Below are 22,616 nucleotides of genomic sequence, written 5' to 3' on the forward strand. Positions count from 1 at the left end.
CCCTCAACAAACTGCATGATATTTACCCACATTGATGGAAGTAGATCTTTACTGTGTCAAATGCTAATCTCTTCCTAAAATACTCTCCAAGACACACCAGAAGTAATTTTTCCTAGCTATCTGGATGTCCCTTAGCCCAGTCAAGTTGATTTGTAAAATTAACCATCACATTGGGGAAAATTTTTAATGGAGTCCCTATTTATAATTAGATGGATTTCGTTATACTTTCCAGAATTGTATAGAGTTGGGAAAACTAAATTTGCAATAACAAAGTTGGTAGACTATCAAAGTAATCATAAATGATCATTAACTATTTGAAGAACTCTGTCTTATAAAGTACATGTAAAATGTGGATTATAAATGAAGGCAAAATTCAGGGTAAATGTGAATATTTGGGCTGAAAATTTATACATTGCTATGTTAAAAAAAAAAAAAAAAAAAAAAAAGGCAGGAATTCCTGTTTTGGTGCAATCCAACTAGTATCCATGAGGATGTGGATTCGATTCCTGGCCTCAGTCAGTGGGTCAAGGATCTGGCATTGCCGTGAGCTGTGGTACAGGTCACAGACACAGCTTGGATCTGGTGTTGCTGTGGCTGTGGCATAGGCTGGCAGCTGCAGTTCTGATTTGACCCCTAATCCGGAAACTTCCTATGCCACAATTGTGGCCCTAAAAAGAAAAAAAAGGGGGGGGGGAATGAAAATGTCCCTCAGTTAGCAAAAACTGATCTTATCCATGTTTGCTATATGGTAACACACCAACAGCACACTGTTTTTACAATTAAAAATAGTTCATAGTCTTATATGTAATTTTCAGCAACCCAAGAATCTGCAGCAACTAATAGGAAAAAATGGACCCATTTATAATTATTTTATGTTTAAAGATATCAAAGGATAAAAAAAAAACAATGAGAATATGTTTAAATTATTTTTCACATTTGACTAGCAATCTGTAATTTTGTTTTTTCCTGAAGCTATTTTCCAAATTACCATGGCCTAAGGATCTAGTCTTCCCAGGTAGAGAGCTTCTTCTGGGGAAAAGGAAACAAGCAAACATTTGAGGTTAGAGTGAAAAATTAGAAACTGTAAAGAACTCAAACACAGTACTGAATGTTCCAAAATTTTGGTGAGTTCAATGCTCTCTGGGAAAATAGATAGGTTAAAAGTTTCTAAAAAGCAGAGTTAAATCTCTCATGGTTTCCCAACAAAAAAGAAACAGAGTACTGCTGGAAAGGGATCCCCTTGAATAGCCACTGGAAAACTTCTTCAGATCAGACCCTGTTTGTAATGATAGTCCTGGACTGGAATCTCTGGACTGTGTTTCTCACAGTTTTTCAAAGCTGGAAAATCTTTGACCCACCAAACCCACAAGCAAAATCTTTAAAGCGGTTTCACCTTCAGAGCAAGGGAAAATTATACATGGATTGACTTCTACCAACATTGAAAATTAATGATGTTTCACTTCAGTTTCTGATCAGATTGGGGTGAAAAATCTCATGATTTTCCCAGAAGTAGATAATATCAGTAAGTGTCTCTGTATTTCTTTTGTACACAATATCCAATATATAATAAAAAACAGTAGACTTATAAAGAGGTAAAGATACCTGATTTGCAATTAATAAGAAAAGCCAACAAGCTATGATTCAGATATTGGATAAAAAGACTAACTCTGATGAACTTGTGAAACACAACATAAAGACCTAAATGAAAGATATAGAATTTATTGGAGTTTAAATTTTTTTTCTTGCTTTTTAGGGCTGCACCCACGGCTTATGGAGGTTCCCAGACTAGGGGTTGAATTGGGGCTACAGCTGCCAGCCTACACCACAGCTATAGCAATATGGGATCCAAGCCTCATCTGAGACCTACACCACAGTTCAGAGCAATGCCAGTTCCTTAACCCACTAAGTGATGCCAGGGATCAAACCTGCAACTTCATGGTTCCTAGTTGGATTCATTTCCACTGCACCATGACAGGAAGTCCAAGTTTAATTTTTAAAAGTAATAAATGGACTCTCTGAAATTTGAAAAAATGGGAGTTCCCGTCGTGGTGCAGTGGTTAACGAATCCGACTAGGAACCATGAGGTTGCGGGTTCGGTCCCTGCCCTTGCTCAGTGGGTTAACGATCCGGCGTTGCCGTGAGCTGTGGTGTAGGTTGCAGACGCGGCTTGGATCCTGCGTTGCTGTGGCTCTGGCGTAGGCTGGTGGCTACAGCTCCGATTCAACCTCTAGCCTGGGAACCTCCATATGCCACGGGAGTGGCCCAAGAAATAGCAACAACAACAACAAAAAAAAGACAAAAAGACAAAAGACCAAAAAAAAAAAAAAAAAAAAAAAGACAGAAATGCAAACAAGTAGAATAGATTAACATTGCTAGATTGCTAATGCAGGAACAGTTGAATGGAACTTACATATGTATAAAAGTAAGCTCTGTGGCAGAAAAAAAAAAAGAAATTTGAAAAAATGCAATACTTGAAATTAATATCATAATATGCATGCCTAACATAAAATTGGGAACAGAAGGACACTGAATTAATGAAATTAGCAAAGGTTAACAGAAAATACACGGAAAGAAACATGGATACATGAAGAAAGTAAGGGAGAAAAGAATAGAAATATAATAATAAAAAAAAAAAAGATGGAGTTCCCATTGTGGCACAGCAGAAACAAATCCAACTAGGAACCATGAGGTTGCAGGTTCGATCCCCTGCCTCGTTCAGTGGGTTAAGGACCTGGCGTTGCCATGAGCTGTGGTGTAGGTCACAGGTGTGGCTCAGATCCCAAGTTGCTGTGGCTGTGGGGTAGGCCGGCAGCTGTAGTTCCGATTAGACCCTAGCCTGGGAACCTCCATATGCCACAGGTATGGCCCTAAAAAGAAAAAAAAATATATTTATATATAATAAAAAAAGAAAAGTGGCTTGGAGTTTGAGACAAATGAGACATGATTTTAGAAGGAAAAAGAAAATAACAATCCACAGAGCCAATAACCACAGTAAACCAGAAGCGGAAGATCCAAAGATAGCTTTTCTTAAACACATTATAGTATAAATACTGAAAACCAAAAACAATGGGGAAAAAAATCTAAAATGCGATTTTAGTAGTGATAACACAACACATTGCTCTCAATGAAGCAAAGGGAAGATTGGCAGCTGACCTTTCAGCAGAAATGAGGAAAGACAGAAGGAAGTATAATCACATTTTTAAATTGCTAAAAGAATATAACTACCATACTTAGAATTGTATACTTAGAGGCCACACCATAAAGGAAGGTGAAACAAAGACGTTTTTGAATAAACCAAAACTGAGGGAATTTATTGTCAGTAGCTCTGCAATAAAAGAAAATAATTTCAAATAATAATGGGGGCATGTAGAAGGTAATGAAGAACAATATAAAAGGTAGATCTATGTATGCATGTAAGATATTGTCAATACAATAATGGTAATGTCTGTAAATTATGTATTTAAAATTAAAATACATGACAAAATGATGCAAAAGGTAGTAATATATCAAATTTAAAGGTTTTACTATTTGAGCAGACTAGACTAAATTACTTGTATCCAACAATAATAAATTAAGAATGCATATGCTAAACTGTAGAGTAACCATTAAAGGGGTAGTAAAAGAATGTATAACAACTAATAAAAGGCAAAAAAGGGAATTATAGAAATGTTTGATTAATCTGAAAGATGGCAAAAAAGCAAAATCAAAGAAACATAAAACAGGTAAGTATACATATAAAGTAAAAGTGAATAATAATATGAATATTAAATCAACCTCATCAACAATTGTAGTGATTACATGTAAATGTGTAAGTGGAGTATGCATGTGTATAACTAGATATAGCTATTAACTGCAAACATCTCTATCCTTTCATAACAGGATAAAATAGCTCCTTTCTTGAATACAGCTTCAATTTAATTTAATTCATTTTTTCTTCACTCTCACTCCATTGTTTGTGGTTTCGGACAGTAATTTTATTTTTTCTTATTTTGATTTGTCTTTTTCTGCTGCCTCAAAGGATTCTCTCACATATTAACAGTTGGGGATTGGTGAGCATTTGATATTCATCCACTCCATTCCTTTGGTGATCATATTCCCTCTTAGCTTTCATCTGTAAAGATTTATAAATAATGAATTTCCTTTTTCAGTTTAATCTTGTAAAGGGACTTTTCATTATTTCTTTAGCTGTTTTCTGCATTTCTCTCCCACTTAGGTAAAAAAGAAAATACAGTCTTGTAACTTACAAATAGGACATCTTTCAGAAGTCTAGGCACACCTACACCATGTTTGTAGATAAAAATCAGGTGTTGTCTATCCAACATTTGATGATCCTTTTTGTTCACAGTGGCACACAGGACACTTAGTTCCCTTCCATGAGTTCTAAGTTCAGAGGATATTATTTCATAAATATAATTTAAATTTCTCAATAAGTATAATGACTTAGATTTCATATAGTGAATTTTAGCTGTCATTCTTCTGTCTGTGTTATGAGATACTGAGCTATTCTGACCTTTTAACTTAAACATCTTGGAATTTCACTATCTCATACTGAAGGACCCAGGCATCTACTGAGGACATAGTCATTGGACTATGAGGTACAAGGAGAAGAAAATGTTATATATATTAAACCACTGAAATTTTAAGGTTGGTACATTATGTTGATGAATCTATTGATTCAAAAGAAATTATAAGTATACAGGCTATCCCTGTCAAATTACAAATGAAATTCGTTGCAGCACTAGAACAAAATACTGTAAAATTTGTATGGAAACAGAAAGACCCCAAATCACCAAAGCAATATTGAAAAAGAAAAACAGAACTGGAGGAACCAGGCTCTCTGACTTCAGACTATACAATGAAGCTACGGTTATCAAAACAGTATGTTACTGGCACAAAAACAGAAATATAGATCAATGGAACAGGATAGAAATCCCAGAAATAAACCCAAAGACCTATGGTCAACTAATATATGACAATGAAGGAAAGAACAACAGTGGAAGAAAGATAGCCTCTTCAGTAAGTGATGCTGGGAAAACTGGACAGCTACCTGTAAAAGAGTGAAGTTAGAACACACTCTAACAACATACACAAAAATAAACTCAAAATGGATTAAAGACTTAAATGTAAGGACAGATACTATAAAATTCCTGGAGGAAAACCTAGAACACTCTTTGACATAAACTGCAGCAACATCTTGTTTGATTCACCTCCTAGAATAAATGACAATAAAAACAAGATAAATGAATAGGACCTAATTAAGCTCAACCAATAAAACATATTTTCGTGTTATTTCACCTTATCCATGGAATCTCAAAGAAACTTAGTAACTGTTGGGGAAGAAAATTACTGAACTCAATCTTTTAAACCATATTAAGTTTACAATATCTTCTTAAGATATAAAAATACAACATTCATTTATATGAAACATAATTTTGTTTAAATTATAAATATATGTCATATATTAGATATAGTAAGGAATTTTGTTTTAGAGGTGTTTAAATATCCCTTACATATATAGTTATGGTATAAAATTTAAATATACCATTGTATTGATAACTTTTACAGTATGAGGTATTATGACAAAATTATAGTAAGAGATTATCTATCAAAGAGTTATGATGAAATTAAATAGCAAACATTAAATTCATAAGTCTTGTATTTTAATATTCCACTGAGACAAATATGATTGGAGTTTTATGGTATATAATATGCAGCAATTTACCTATTATAAAATTATAATTAAAACATTACTGCAAGGATGCAAATTTTGACTGTGGCATACTTTACAGATTTATTTATTAGATTTTTGACATAGCTCTATGACCCAAATATATTTTAATGATCATCTTTATTAAAAGGTAATTATCTTCATTATAGAAAATTCAGAAATGTGGAAAGCAATCAAAATAAACACTAATTTCTATCAGTATCTGCATTTTGTGTACAATTTTTTTCTTTTTTTCTTTTTTCTTTTTTTTTTTTTTTTTATGGCTACACCCAGAGCATATGGAAGTTCCCAGACTAGGGGTTGAATCAGAGCTGCAGCTGTCAGCCTACACCACAACCATAGCAATGTGGGACCTGAGCCCTGTCTGCAACCTGCAACACAGCTCATGGGAATGCCGGATCCTTAACCCACTGAACAATGCCAGGGATGGAGCCTGCATCCTCATGGATACTAGTCAGGTTATTAACCCACTAAGCCACTACAGGAACTCCTGTGTACATTTTTTAAAAATAGGAGATCCTTTAGAATATAATTCTACCTAAAATCCATCATTCTACTGTTAACCCACAATGTAATAGTTTGTACTTCTCATGAGGTGATACGAATAGTCTGGGAACTCTTGTCCATTGACAGTCTGGAGCCCTAATTCTATACATAATTCTCCAGGCTCTCTGGTTAGACTGTCCAACGGCCATCATTGTTCCATCATATGCTTGCTCTGTGAACTTAGACATAGTGTTTTTTCTGTATTTTGCTTTTTTCCTTTGGAAAACAAAGGTAATAACCTACCTAGCTCATAGTTAGGATTTTTTAAGAATGCCCAGATATACTACAATGATTAAAGCAAGGATAATAATCTATCTAACCCATACAATGAGTGACGATTCATTACAAACTAGATGTTAGGAGTTCATATGAATGCCTCGTACATAGTGCTTTGTTCCATAAATGTTTTTAAAAGTTTGTACAGCTTTGTCACTATGACTAGTAGTATTATTAAAGTTGTACAATAATCAACGTACACTTACCAAAATTGGCTGCCTATCTTCAAAAACAGCGAATGTTGAGACATCTGAATACCTTGTGCTTTCAGTACATTTCTTTGGAAGTCATTCATATTCTACAAACTTCAATGATAAGGAGAATCCAGCCTTTCCATGTCTGAAAAAAAAAATTTAAATTGTTCTTGGAGGTTACCATGGATCCTTACTTTCTTCTTTGAGAAAAGCAATATGGGGGGATAGATCATTGCCGACCGCTTCTCACCACCTTTGACTCTGAACATTACTGCCTTAGCTTTGGGCAGTAAGCATGACACCTTTGTCATCCACACTCAGACACCGAATGAGAAATAGCTGGTCTGAGGCCCACAACCATTCAGCAGATTAAAGAGCCCACAGACGTCTGAAAGCAAGGCTGTGATTTCTAGATATTGCTTGGCCTTGCGCTGAAAAAGAAATAAACTCTTTATAAAATGTATGGACTGGTTTCTATCTCACACTATCATCTTATTTTTGTTTTAAATTAGACAAAAAAAACAGGCGTAATAAACTGTTAAAACATTATGTTCCATGTATATAATATGTTTTATTATATACTCCATGTATATAATGTGTACACAGCTATATGCATTTTAACTGATGAATTATATTTTGAAAAGTACATATATATTCTACTGCACAATATAAAACTTAGAGCTTGATAAAAAAATACCTTTCAGTTGACTTTGAAAATTTATTTTGTTGAAGTATAGTTGATTTACAATGCTGTGTTAATTTCTTCTGTACAGCAGTGATTCAGTTATATATATTATTTTTTCATATTCTTTTGCATTATGGTTTATCAAAGATATTGAATATATTTCACTGTGCTATACAGCAGGACCTTGTTCATCCATTCTATTATGTAATAGTTTGCATCTGCTAATCCCCAACTCCCAGTTCATTCCTTCCCTACCCCTCCTCTCTTGGCAACCACAAGTCTCTTTTCTATGTTTGTGAGTCTGTTTCTATTTTGTAGATAAGTTCATTTGTGTCATATTTTAGATTCCACATATAAGTGATATTGTATGGTATTTGTCTTTCTGACTCTCAGTTGATTATTTGAAACAAACTTCAGAATTAATGCATTCAAGGATAAAAGTACTCATACAAATTTTGGGGAAAATATAATATATATATCCTCCTGATAAGGGGGAATAGGTAGAAATAAGGGCAAATTCACAAAAATAGAGCTTTGGGACCTTCTAACTTCATGGCTTTCCTTGGGTTTCCACAGAAAGCAGAAACTAAGTCAAGGGATCACATGTATATAACTTTTTGGCGAAGTGATTCCAGCATCATTCCCCTACTGGTCAAGTATCCTGCTCCCAAATTACAGATTCAGGAGTTCCCACTGTGACACAAGAGGAATCACAGTGTCTCTGCAACAACAGGTTCAATCCCCAGCCAAGCACAGTGGGTTAAGGATCCAGCATTGCTGCAGCTGTGGCATAGGTTGCTCCAGCTTGGCTATAGTCCCTGGCCCTGGAAATCCATATGCCATAGGGTGGCCAAAAAAGACACAAACAAAAAACAAATTACAGGTGCATAAGTGTTGGCATTTTCCTAAAGATGAGTGTCCCAGACCGAAGCCTCAGAAACAAGGTGGGGCAGAAAAAAGGAGATTCAGCAGAGGCAAGATAGCATCACAGCTGATTGAAGATGATTGCAACCAAAAGGCCAGAGTAAAAGACAAGCTTGGAATGGAATCTTGGGGATGGGACGGGCATGGGACAAAGGCTATGGAGTCTTGGAAGGCACCAGAGGTGAGCAATTCATCTATAAATATGTAAATCACCATTACTCTAAGAAAAAGTTTGGTTTTTTAAATCATTCTTTTTTTTTTTTTTTTTTTCGTCTTTTTTGCCATTTCTCAGGCCGATCCCACGGAATATGGAGGTTCCTAGGCTAGGGGTCAAATCGGAGCTGTAGCCACCTGCCTATGGCAGAGCCACAGCAACACTGTATCCAAACTGCGTCTGCAACCACACCACAGCTCACGGCAAAGCCGGATCCTGAACCCACTGAGCAAGGCCAGGGATCGAACCTGCAACCTCATGGTTCCTAGTCGGATTTGCTAACCACTGCGCCACAACGGGAACTCCTTTTAAATCATTCTTTATCCTAAAAGATATTATAGTTCTGAAAATAAACACTGAGAATAAGATTAAATTTCCTCTGTAATATTTTCCAGTTGTTTGGGAGAATCCTGTGTACATTTACAATGTTTGCACTCTTTTTTATTTCTCTTTGTAAGAATTTAATTACAGTGTTTGCTTCTTTTAATTTCCCTTTCTCAAAAGACAAAGCATAGTTGAGTATTAAAAAAATACATAAGCATTCTTATATGTTGTGTGTTTGAGAAAAGAATATAAGATGTGCATCTGAAAGATGCTACCGAGTAACCAAGTATCCCTCAGTAAGTTATCTAACCTCAGTCTGTTTTTCTATCAATGTAGTTTATTTGGTTCAAATAATATACACAGTCTTGGTTAAGAGAGCAGAGCTGATTTTGGACTTGTTTAAAAGCTGATTAATAGGATTACTCTCTTATTAATTGTGTGATCCTAGTTATATCACTTAGACTCTCTGTGCCTCAGTTTCCTCATTTAAAAATAGAGGAAAATCTGGAGTTCCTGTCCTGGCTCAGTGGTTAATCTACCAGACTAGCATCCACGAGGACATGGGTTTGATCCCTGGCCTTGACTGGTGGGTTAAGGATCCGGCTTGCCATGAGCTGTGGTGTAAGTCACAGATGCAGCTCAGATCCCACATTGCTGTGGCTCTGGCGTAGACCGGCGGCTACAGTTCCGATTGGACCCCTCGCCTGGGAACCTCCATATGCCATGGGTGTGGCCCTAAATGGACAAAAATAAATTTTTTTTTAAAAATCGAGGAAAGTCCACAGAAAAGAAACTCATGGACTTGGAGAACAGACTTGTGGTTGCCAAGCAGAAGGGGAAGGGATGGACTGGAAATCTGGGGTTAACAGATGCAAACTATTGCCTTTGGAATGGAGAAGCAATGAGATCCTGCTGTATAGCACTAGGGACTATGTCTAGTCACTTATGATGGAGCATGATGGAGGATAATGTGAGAAAAAGAATGTATATATGTATGTGTGACTGGGTCACTTTGCTGTATAGTAGAAAGTTAACAGAACACTGTAAACCAGGTATAATAGAAAAAATAAAAATCATTTGCAAAATACGAAATAAAGGAAAATAATAGTACCTATCAAATGCATGTAATGTGCTTAGAGTACTCATTTAAGTTTGAGAGCTAAGAAAGTACTTACCCTGAATGATGAACTAATTTGTCCAAGGTCATATAGCTTCTGATTAAATCTCAAGACTAGAACCCAGTCTGTTAACTTCCATCCCATTCCATTTCATGCCATTCCCATAGTGCCTCATACAGTAATCTTTATGGTAATTTTGTCTCTAATTTATTAGCATTAGTTTTTAAATTAGTATTTTAAATTATATAATAAGCTCATCAGTAATCACGAATCAAAAAGTTTTGCTAATCATTATGGATTTTTTTCATTGCTTTTGAGGTTATTTTAAAATATCTGGTTAAACATCCTTTTTAAGCAGTTATTTGGAAAGTATTTGGGATTGCCTGCTCTTAAGGATTTATTCTGATTCTTTAGAAGAATTTCTACATTTTAGAATCTCAAGCCTTATCCAGTTTGGGAAATAGAGAAGACTGACAAACTGATTCTCCAAATAGATTCTCTAATACCTTTTGGTGATACTCAGCATAAAATGGATTTATGATGCAGAATAAGACAGGAATCAACAATCTTAAGCTAAACACCTAGTAGGAGAAATTCCCTGGAGATATCACTATGGAAACCAAAGAAGCTCAAGTTAGCAATATCGGAGAAAGGGAAAGTACTGCACAGCAACAGAGCTGCAAACAAATTAAACCAAAACCCTGTGGTTGCAGCTGAAGCAGTATTTATAATCCCTTACAATGCATGCCTTTATTTCAAATTTATTCTCTCAAGATAGTGCTAGATTCCGTAAACCCCCCCTGGCTAGCAAAGACTAGGCATTCCAACTCAGAATCACTACTTCATAACAAAACTTATTTCAAGCTACATTAGGCATCCCCAGCTGGGCTAAACACCACTGTAATATAATGTTTGTTTCTAAAAAAATAAAAAAAGGACCTTTCACTCAGTAGCCAGTGAGCTGAGACTGCTGTATCTTAAAATCTCCAGTGAACTTCAGGATTATAAATTAGGTCCTGGTCTTCAGAGTTATAAATTAGACCCTGTTTTTTTCCCCCCTCTGCCTTAAGAGAATTTAGAAGAAACGATTCAAATAATTTGAGTGGTTTTACAGAACACCCACATCTCGAGAACTGTTTTGGGAAGGAGTTGATATCCCGAGATACCATAAAGGGGTAAAGAAAGATTGTTATTACTGGCCTTGAATGTGTTCAAGGTCATGTTGGTTTCATCTGTACATTGTTCACAGCATTTTCAGCAAGGGTTGTGCATTCTGTAGCCTAAAATTACACATATTTTGTGATTCTGTTGGTTCCAAGCAAAAAGTTTTATTGATGCATTCTAAATAGAGATGGTCAAATACTAGAATAAGCACAAATTTTAAAATATGTTAACATGCTCATATTTATTAATAGTGATCTAAGAATTACCTAAGGATTATTATTATTATTATTATTTTATTTTGCTTCTTACATATATCTGTCTCCAAAATTTCCTTGTTTCCTCCTATTGGACTAATGGATTCTTTTTTTGAGGTGGGGAGGGCAGAGATGCAGCATATAGAAGTTCCCAGGCTAGGAGTTGATGTACACTACAGCTTGTGGCAACGCTGGATCCTTAACCCACTGAGCAGGGCAGGGTGGCAGGGGGGCAGGGGGGGCAAGGATCAAACCTGGATACTAGTTGGGTTTCCACTGAGCCATGATGGGAACTCCTGATTCTTTTAGTTTGTATTTATTAATCCTATCTGTTATGCTTGGTCTTTTATAAAATTAATGTTGGTCTATATTTCCTTCTGATAGTCTAATATTAAGCAACTTGGGACTTTCAAAATTAAGTTGTTGATTTGTTTCAGAAATGTGAAGATAGAACATCAAGTTCTGTTCACCAAGCCTGTCATAAAGAACACTGCCTGCTGGAAAAACATAGATGGCAAATGCTTCTACTCCTCCTTCCCTGGAGAAAAGGGTATGTCCTGTGATATATAGAAATCTATATGGGTCTTCACTTTCCAGGTTACTCTGGAGTCTCTGAGGACAACTGATGACTCAAGTCATAACAGTCCAAACTGTAACATGCTCATAAACTCAGAGCAAGGAAGCTAACTCAGGGCAAGAAAATTTGGATTTCCAGTATCATTTTAAAATCAATGAGATGGAGTTCCCGTCGTGGCGCAGCGGTTAACGAATCCGACTAGGAACCATGAGGTTGCGGGTTCGGTCCCTGCCCTTGCTCAGTGGGTTACCGATCCGGCGTTGCCATGAGCTGTGGTGTAGGTTGCAGACGCGGCTCAGATCCTGCGTTGCTGTGGCTCTGGCGTAGGCCGGTGGCTACAGCTCCGATTCGACCCCTAGCCTGGGAAACCTCCACATGCCGCAGGGGCGGCCCAAGAAATAGCAAAAAGACCAAAAAATTAAAATAAAATAAAATAAAATAAAATAAAATCAATGAGATATGTGACTTGATAGTATTGTTGTTTAGGGAAATCCTATATTTTTTTAATTTTTATGCTGTGAACTATTAAATGATAAGTGAAGGCATATTAACAAGTTCAGAGTTTATTTGAGCAAAAATCTATTGGAATCAGACAGCAACAAACTGGAAGTGGTTGGGAGCACTTTGCCTTCCAGAGCAAGGGGACAGAGTTATCAGAGAAAGTGTGAAGCAAGGAAAGGCTATTATTTCACTGGTTAGAGCTTCAAACCTAGTTGGCTATTTGTGATTGGTTATCCTTAGTGTGTTGATACCATAACCTTGAGGCATTTTCAGCCTTAGATTCTGGTCTGTCACCATGACATGATGACCTAATCTAATAGTCTTGTTTAATTAGTTTAACACTATACTATATGTTTATTGGAATCAGAGAATGCATAAGATTAGGTCTTAGAGATGATCTATTTCAGTCCTCTCATGATTTAGCTGTAAACTCCACTAACACAAATATTCTAGGCTTGTAGTCATTTTTCAGAATTTGCCGTGATAGTATTGGGTCTCTATAGCTCCTCTCTTGTAAGCAGTACTGTTTTAGGATTTTCAGGGAATTAAAAGAGAAACAAATGGTAACTTGGCAAGAACTGTAGATGCAGTGCTTGCTGAGATTCCTCTTTTGGTCTGTTTAATGAGCCTTTATCACATTATGTATGTGATATATTCAGATGCGTGTGACATATTTCATTTATAGAGGAATATATTTATATATGAAAGAGTGCATGCAAAGCAGGGACTTTGTAAATAAAGTTAAATTACAATATATTCTAGATGGTTGTGCATAAGTATACGATGTTTTGCTTATTTTATAATGTATATTTGCCTTGGAGATTAAGTACTCAAAATATGCACTAGACAGTGGTACTAATTTTGAGAAACATTAGCTGGGGTCTAAACTCTACTCAACATTTTGTAATAACCTATGTGGGAAAAGAATCTGAAAAGTAATGGAAATGTGTATAACTGAATCACTCTGCTATACACATGAAACTATCACAACATAGGAAATGACATTGTAAATCAACTATACTCCAGCATAAAATAAAAGTGTAATAAATAAGCAAATAAATAAGTACATTGATAACCTTTTCAACAAATCCCTCACCTCAACTCATCTACCCATCCGGAGATTCTTAACACAGTAAACTCATGGCTCCGTTATAGATCACTCATTTGGAACATAATTTGAGAAGGCAGTGATATCTGAGAGAAGAATTCTCTGTCTGGGGAGGTGAGGGTTACATGGTAAAGGAATTGCTGCAAGCTTAGGTAGAGATGACTGTTTTTGCTTTTCACAGGAGGGAAAAGTTGTTCAAGAATTGTTCAAACCACAGAGCTAACAAAGAATGGTGTAGTGGTTGATGCACATAGTTTGAATGTAAGTACACTGCCCCTCTAATTTTTCAAAAAAAAATACTCAAATAACCCATTGCATAATTCTCCTTATATATTTTGAAACATTACAAATAACATTAAGATTAGATTTAAATTTTAACCTCGATTTGAAATTTTCTACACAAATATTTGTGGGTTTTTTAATCTATTCTTTCAGAATATTTTCTTCCCTATTAACAAACACATACACATGTCTGCACAGAAACACACACAGCTGTGTTTAATAAAATAAGTATTGCTTTTATGTGATGACCTTTTTTTTTATAAACCACAGCTACCATGCAAATTTACTAAGCTACTCTTTTAAAAAATTTTTTTAGAACAATAATTTTAGATTTACACAAAATTTGCAAAGACAATTACAGAGAAGGTTTCCATATATACTTCATACAATTTTTTATTAAGATCTTACTTACTCTGGTGCCTTTTTCATATTGCTACATTATTATTAAAGTCCATACTTTTTTTTTTTTTTAAGTTTTGATCTGATATCCTCTACTCTAGCTTAGGATCCAGGCTACAGTACCATTGTGTTTAGTTGTCATGTCTCACTGAATTCTTCTTGGATTTGAAAATTTTTCAGACTTTTTTATGACCTTGAGTTTTGCTAACCTGTAACCCCATGAAAAACAACTTGATAACAAGGAAACAAAGAAATGGTAAGTATACACAGTTCTTTTTGCCTTTGGCTCATTTCCAAAGTTACTTAGTTCAGGGACTTTTTCCCCCAATTCCCTTTAGTGATGTTGTTTTGTACATTTCCAACATGGATTGTTTTGTCACAGTTTACATTCTAGCCTAGGTTTCCCCAACTTCCTACATTTTTTCTTTAAGTTTGCATACTTAAGTATATTCCCTTTGTGCTGTCAAGTTCTGTCAAGTTCTGCTGACAAGTTAGTTTCACCAATTCCTCAAAGTGCCTGTGCTTCACATATTAAAAATTCCACATCCCCAAACCTCTGATAACCAGTTATATCTCTTGTCTCTAATGGTTGCTTTCTCCCAGTGTCATATAAATGGAAAGATACATACATTGTATAGTCTTTTCGGACTGGCTTCTTTCACTTAGCAATACGGATTTAAGATTCATCCATGCTTTTCCATGGCTTGACAGCATGTTAATTTTGAGTGATGAATAGTGCTCCATTGTATAAATGTGCTACTATTTATTCATTCATTCATTCATTCATTAACCAATTGAAGGACATCTAGGTTGCTTCCAGTTTTTAGCAATTATGAAAACAATTGATATAACATTCACGTTCCAATTTTTTTTGTAGATTTAAATTTTCATATAAATTGGGTAATATCTGGGAGCATGATCGCTGGATTATAAAGTACGGCTATATATAGCTTTGTAAGAAACTGTCAAACTGTTCTCCAAAATGACTGCAACGTTTTGCATTTCTACCATGAACAATCATGCCATCCGTAAACAAATACGGTTTTAGTTCTCTGTCTTAATAAGTACATCTTTCATTTTCTTTTCTTATCCTATTACGTTAGCTAGGACCTCCTATATGACATTGAATAGGAGTGGGGAGAGAGGATGTCCTTGCCTTGTTCCCACTCTTAGAGGGTAAGCATCTGGTTTCCATAATTAAATGATGTTAGCTGTTGGGAGTTTTGTAGATATTCTTGATCAAGTTGAGGAACTTCTTCTTTATTCTTAGTTTGCTAAAAGTTTTTATCAAAAAGACATGATGTATTTTGCAAGTCCTTTTTATGCATTAATTAATATAATCATGTTTTTTCTTTTTTATCCTCTTGATGTAGTAGATTGCTTTAATTAATTTTTGAATGTGAAAACTGCCTGGTATAATTGGTTGTAGTGTATAATTACTTATCTGTATTATTGGATTTGATATGCTAATATTTGTTGAGAATGTTTGAACTGTGTTTATTTCAGATGTTGGTCTTTAGATTTCGTCTTTTGAAATGTTTTTATCTAATTTTGAATTAGGGTAAAGCTGGCTTCATAAAAATGTGGTAGGAAATGTTCTGGCTACTTCTATTTTCTGGAAGAAATTTTGGAGAATTGGGATGATTTCTGATTTAAATATTTAGTGAAATTTGCCAGTTAAACCATCTGTGCTTTATATTTTCTTTATTGAAAGATTATTAATTTTTGTTCAATTACTATGAGATGTAGACTTTACTGGTTATCCATTTTCCCTTGTGTGAGTTTTGATAGTTTGTGACCTTCAAGAATTATTCCATTTTGGGGAGTTTCCGTTGTGTCTCAGTGGTTAACAAACCCGACTAGGAACCATGAGGTTGTGGGTTCGATCCCTGACCTTGCTCAGTGGGTTAAGGATCTGGCGTTGCCCTGAGCTGTGGTGTAGGTGGCAGGCGTGGCTCAGATCCTGTGTTGCTGTTGCTGTGGCATAGGCCAGCACAGCTCTGATTCGACCCCTAGGCTGGGAACCTCCATAGGCCATGGGTGCACCCCCTATAAAGACAAAAAAAAAAAAAAAAAAAAGAATTGTTCATTTTGATATGTTACAAAATGTGTGGGTGTATATTTGTGGAAAACATTCTTTTATTATCATTTTAATGTCTGTGGGATCATTAGTGATGACTTACTTCATTTCTAATAATTCTCATTCTCTCTGTCTTTCTCTTCTCTTTTTCACAGTAGTTATCTTGAGTACAGATACAGAAGTTTTATTGACTTGTTCAGGAACTAGTTTAGAGTTTGTTGATTTTCTCTATGGTAGCTTTGTTTTCAACTTTATTGATTTCTGCTGTAATTTGAATGTATCTTGCTTCTTCTTACTTTCAGCTTAAAGTGCCCATCTTTATCTAGTTTCCCATGATGGAATCTTAGGGTATTGATTTATGTATTTCTTTTTCATTTTTGTAAGTATGCATTTAAAGATACAGATTTCTCTCTAAGCAATGCTTTTGCTTCTTTCAACTTTGATAGGTTGCGTGTGTATTCACGTCCCTTTTATTCTATATATGTGTGTGTGTGTGTGTATTCTATTGAGAATTCTTTAATCCTTTGGTTATTTAGAAGTGTATCGTTTAATTTCTAGGTATCTATGAATATTCTGAAAATATTCCTCTTATTTATTTCTAGTCTAATTCCACTGATGGTCAGAGACACATGTTGTATGATTTCTATATGTTTCCTAGAGCTGCCATAACAAAGTACCACAAACTGACTGTCATAAACAACAGAAATTTATTCACTTGGTTTTGGAGGCCAAAAGTCTTAAATTAAGCCATGTCCCCTCTGAAGACTCAGAAAAGGATTCTTCCTTGCCCCATACAGCTCCTAGTAGCTCCAGATATCCCTTGGCTTTTGGCAACATAACACCCCTCCCTGCTTCCGTCTTCACATGGCTATTTGCTGTCTATATACCTCCACCTTCTCCATTGCTTTAAAGGCACCAATCATAGTAGATTAAGTCTCACTCTTCTATCCTTGTCTTTGATTACATCAAGCAAATAAGGTCAGATGCACAGATTCCAGGGATTAGAGCTTCAACATATTTTTTAACCTTTAACATTATTCTTAGAGTTTGCTGGTGGCTCAGTGGGTAAGGGATCTGGTGTTGTCACTGCTGTGGCAAGGTTTGATCCCTGTCCCAGGAAATTTCACATGCCTCAGACAAGGCCAACACCCCCACACACACCCAAAAAAAGAAATAAACATACCAAAACTTTAACATTATTCTTGTGAATTATTATTTTATTTTACTGTTTAAGGGCCACACCCACAGCACATGGAAGTTCCCAGGCTAGGGGTCAAATTGGAGCTGTAGCTGCCAGGCTATGCCACAAGGCACAGCAATGCCAGATCCAAGCGGCTTCTGCAACCTACACAACAGCTTACAGCAATGCTGTATCCTTAACCCACTGGTAGTGGAGCCAGGAATAGAACCCACATCTTCATGGATACCAGTTGAATTCATTACTGCTGAGCCACAACTGGAGCTCCATTCTTTTGAGTTTTTAAGATGAGTTTTATAACCCATTAAGTGGTTTATCTTGATGAATGTTCCATATGGGTTTAAGAAGCATGTATATTTTGCTTTAGTTCAGGGAGTATTATATAAACGGCAATTAGATAAGTTTATTTGACAATGCTGGTCATGTGATTTGTATCTTTATGAATTTTACAACTACATAATATATTAATTACTAACAGAGTGGGTTTTTTGTATCTCTAACTATAACGGTATATTTGTTTATATTTCCTTCCAGGTCTGTCAGTCTTTGTCTCCTATATTTTGGTGCTTTCTTGTTTAGTGCATACGCATTGAACATTTCTGTCTCATCTTGTAGAATTGACTACTTCATCATTATACAATGTGCCCTCTTGATCTCAGATAACTTTTCTTGCTCTGAAGTCTGTTTTGTCTGAAATTAATAAGGCTATTCCAGATTCTCTTAAATTCGTTTTCATATGTTGTATCTTTCTGCATCTCTTTATTTTCAACCTAGGTAAGTATTTTAAAAGAGGTGTCATGTAGACAAAATATAGTTGGATGATGTCTTCCAATCCACTCTGATGGTATATTTAGTTGGGTCACCTTTAAAGTTATATATTGATGTAAATGGATTATTGTCTATCTATAATGTTTTATACTCATTGATTTTGGTTTTTACAACTTTATTACTCTTTTTTGGATTACCTGTTGTTAACTGAACATTTATATGATATCATTTGTCTCTCCCACCCTTAAAATATACGATATTTATTTTAAAAAAATAATTTGAATGGTAATCCCACGGTATATATTTTATATTTTTAACCAATGTTAGAGTCACCTTCACACAAACTGCTTTATGTTTAGTGTAGGGACCTTAAACATTGCTTTCCAAATTCATTCCTCTCCTCCCTTCTGACACCCCCATCGTTCACTCCTCTCATCCAAATGCTGTGCTCCCCTAATGCATTGTTTCTATTGTAATATTAAATGTAAAGTTATCTTTCATTCAAATAAAAGTAAGAAAAATAAAAGATTTCATTCTGCAACATTTATTCCTTCTGACTCTTCTTTTTTGAGCTAGCTCTTCATTACTGACCTTTACTATTTTCCCACTGACAAAAAAGCAAAAAAAAAAAAAAAATTTTTTTAACATTTTTATAAGGAGGTGTAGTTGACATGTTCCCTCAGTTTTTATTTGTCTGAGAAAAATCATTATTTCTCCTTCACCTTTAGAGAATAACTTCATGGATGCAGAATTCTAGGCTGGTCAGTTTTTTTTTTCTCTGACACTGTAATGATTTCATTGCCCTCTCTTTATGCTTACATGGCTTCTGAAGAGGGTCTACTAGAATCCTTACATTTTTTCTGCTATAGGTAAGTAGGATCGATCTTTTCTATAAGCTCTTTTCAAGATTTTCTCTTAGTCTTTGTTTCCTGCAGTTTGAATATGATATGATTACATGTGTGTGAGGTCCGGGTGGGATAAGTTCTGGTTTTTATCCCACTTGGTTCTGTAACTTCTTGAATCTGTGGTTCCTTTTCTGTCCTTAATATTGAAAAGTTTGACTTTATTACTTCAAATATTTCTTTTGACCTTTTCTCTTGTTCTCCTTCTGGTATTTAAAATGCACTTGTGTGGGAGTTCTCGTTGTGGCTCAACGGTAGCAAATACAACTAGTATCCATGAGGATGCGGGTTCAATCCTAGGCCTTGCTCAGTGGATTAAGGATCTGGCCTTGCTGTGAACTGTGGTATAGGTTGCAGAAGGGGTTTGTATCCAGCGTTGTATGGCTGTGGCATAGGCTGGCAACTACAGTTCCTATTCAGCCCCTAGCCTGAGGACTTCCATATGTCATGGGTACGGCCCTAAAAAGACATACATAAATACATACATACATACATACATACATACATGCATGCATGCATGCATGCACCTGTGTTACACCTTTGATACTGGCACACTTCTTGGATGTTTTCTTGTTTACTTTCACTTTGTTTTGTTTTGTATTTCAGTTTGGAAAGTTTCTGTTGGCCCATATTCAAGCCTCTGATTCTCTCCTTGGCTATACTGATGAACCCAGCAAAGTTATGTTTCACTTCTGAAACAGTGGTTTGATTTCTAGCATATCCTCTTAATTTTTGCTTAGAGTTTTCATCTCTCTGCTTTGATTTCCCACTGCCCCTTCATGCTGTCACTTTCTTCCACTATACTATTCCTCATACTCTTCATAGTTACTTTTAATCCCTGCCTGATAAATCTGCATTTCTGTCACATCTGACTATGGTTCTGATGCTTCCTTTTCCTCTTCACATCGTGTTTCTTCTTGCCTTTGTAGGCCTTGTAATATTTTGTTGAAAGTCAAGTATATATCTGTAATAGGAAAGTAGGTAAACAGGCCTTTTGTGTAAAATTTATAGTAATCTTTCTAGAAGTTGGATTGTTTTTAGTGTTTGCTTTACCTGTGAATGAAAGAGGTTTCAATTTTTTCCAGTGGGTTTTTCTTTTCTTTTTTCTGTATTTCCTTTTGTCTCTCAGTTTTGTCTCGCCTACTCAGAAAAAAGTCTTTTTGGTTTTTTGGCCACACAGCATGTGGAAGTTCCTGCTGCAGGAACTGAACCTGCACCACAGCAGCAACCTGGGCCACTGCAGTGGCAATGCCTTTTCACAGCACCACCAGGGAACTCCAGAATAAGGCTTCTTCTTGAAGCTTTTTTTGCTGTAAACCACCGTTACCAGACTGGAACTCTGTTGTGGGGGGTATGGTATGAAGAGAAGGAGCATTCTACAATCTTCTGATTAAATCTCAGTCACTGGTTCTGGATGTAAGTTATGTAACATTCACAAGAGTTTCTCTTTTGGCATAACTTCCCACCTACTCCCCGCCTCTACACCTACCTTCTCTCTCTGTCCTCTACCCCTTTCTGGGACTGCAACATTGTATTTTCTCTTGAAACCCTTAACCCCTGTTGAATATTCTTGCTGACCTTATATGAGTCAAGAAAACTTCCTGTCATGGCTCAGTGGTTAACGATTAACGAATCCGACTAGGAAACATGAGGTTGTGGGTTCGATCCCTGACCTTGCTCAATGGGTTAAGGATCCGGCGTTGCCGTGAGCCATGGTGTAGGTTGCAGACATGGCTTGGATCCCACATTACTGTGGCTCTGGCGTAGGCCGGTGGCTACAGCTCAGATTTGACCCCTAGCCTGGGAACCTCCATATGCTGCGGGAGTGGCCCTAGAAAAGGCTAAAAGACAAAAAATTTAAAAAAATAAAAATAAGAAAGAAAGAAAGAAAGAAAGAAGAGAAGAGAAGAGAAGAGAAGAGAAGAGAAGAGAAGAGAAGAGAAGAGAAGAGAAGAGAAGAGAAAAGAAAATTATTAAGTGTAGGAGTGGAAGGAATGTCATTTTTCCCCAATGGGAGAAGACTATGATGAGGTTTTATCCTCTGGAGCATAAACTTTCCTTATGGAGAAGATGCTGAGGTTATTTCAGAATTATTAATTCTCCCTACCCTGTCAGATCTACATGGGGATCTTTTTTGGATTTTCACTGTAAGAACCTGGGGTAGGGTTGGGGGCGGGGGTTCCTAGGGATAAAGCTCATGAAGTATGGAGTCCCTGGTAATACCATTATCTTCAGGAGTTTCTCAGTCTCAGGCTTTTTTACACTGAGCCCCCAAAATATATCAAAATTGATACCAAGCAAGAAAATACGTCACCTAAAACAACTGACATTAAGCATTCCTTTCATTTTATGCTATGTAAAACGATCTTGGTTGTGTCTTTTTGGGTGAAACTGTCTCCCCAGACTTCAGAGTGATTATTTGCCCTGCAACCTCTAATTTCTAATGCGTTCACACAAATTTATTGTTTTCAGTATGACAGTTGTTTCTTGTAAAAACAAGAATAATGACTCCCAAAGCTTTTTACTTTTTGGAGCAGAAATCAGAATCCCGACTACTTTTTTTTTTTTAATTTTATGTATTTATTTATTTATTTTTTTGCTTTTTAGGGACGTTCCCATGACATACGCAAGTTCCCAGGCCAGGGGTTGAATCTGAGCTATAGCTGCTGGCCACAGCCACAGCCACAGGATCTATACCACAGCTCACAGCAACTCTGTATCCCTGACCCACTGAGTGAGACCAGGGATCAATCCCGTATCCTCACGAATACCAGTCGGATTCATTTTCCCTGCACAACAATGGGAATTCCCCAACTTAATTTTTGTTTTTTGGTCTTTTTGTCTTTTTACAGCCACATCTGCAGCACACGGAGGTGCACAGGTTAGGGGTCCAATCGGAACTGTAGCCACAGGCCTATACCACAGCTATAGCAATGCGGGCTCCAAGGGGTCTGTGACCTACACTACAACTCATGCCAACGCTGGATCCTTAAGCCACTGAGCGAGGCCAGGGATGGAAACTGTGTCCTCATGGATGCTATTTGGGTTCGCTAACCACTGAGCCACAACGGGAAAGCCATCTTAATTTTTAAATACAGCAATACACTTTGCAAATGTTTTTATGTTGAGTGAAGTATTATAGATTATAGATATAAAAAATATGCACCCCTTTGCCACGTTTTAAAATGAGTATCTAGGTGTTTCTAGTGTTGTTGTTGTTTTTATTTATTTTCTCTTGCAAAATAAAATGGAAAAACTACAGTGTTCAGGTTTTTTTAATTTCTTATATTTCTTAAAATAATGTTTCCTTCACACTTTATTTTCTCCATTTTTCAGTCACCAATTATCCTTAATTTAAGCTCTAATGTGCCAAG

The 22,616-nt window shown here is 36.2% G+C and overlaps 1 long non-coding RNA gene across 2 annotated transcripts in view; it reads left to right on the forward strand.

Moving 5' to 3' along the window:
• The window catches only part of LOC100522921, a 67,229-nt gene continuing 56,482 nt past the window's right edge, over window positions 11,870–22,616 (forward strand). For both annotated transcript variants that reach the window (XR_002341499.1, XR_002341500.1), the window contains exons 1-2: window positions 11,870–11,977; window positions 14,475–14,550. This is a non-coding gene — a long non-coding RNA (uncharacterized LOC100522921). The remainder of the gene's footprint in view (window positions 11,978–14,474; window positions 14,551–22,616) is intronic.

Source organism: Sus scrofa, chromosome 2 (assembly GCF_000003025.6).
Source record: "Sus scrofa isolate TJ Tabasco breed Duroc chromosome 2, Sscrofa11.1, whole genome shotgun sequence".
Taxonomy (NCBI): Eukaryota; Metazoa; Chordata; class Mammalia; order Artiodactyla; family Suidae; genus Sus; species Sus scrofa.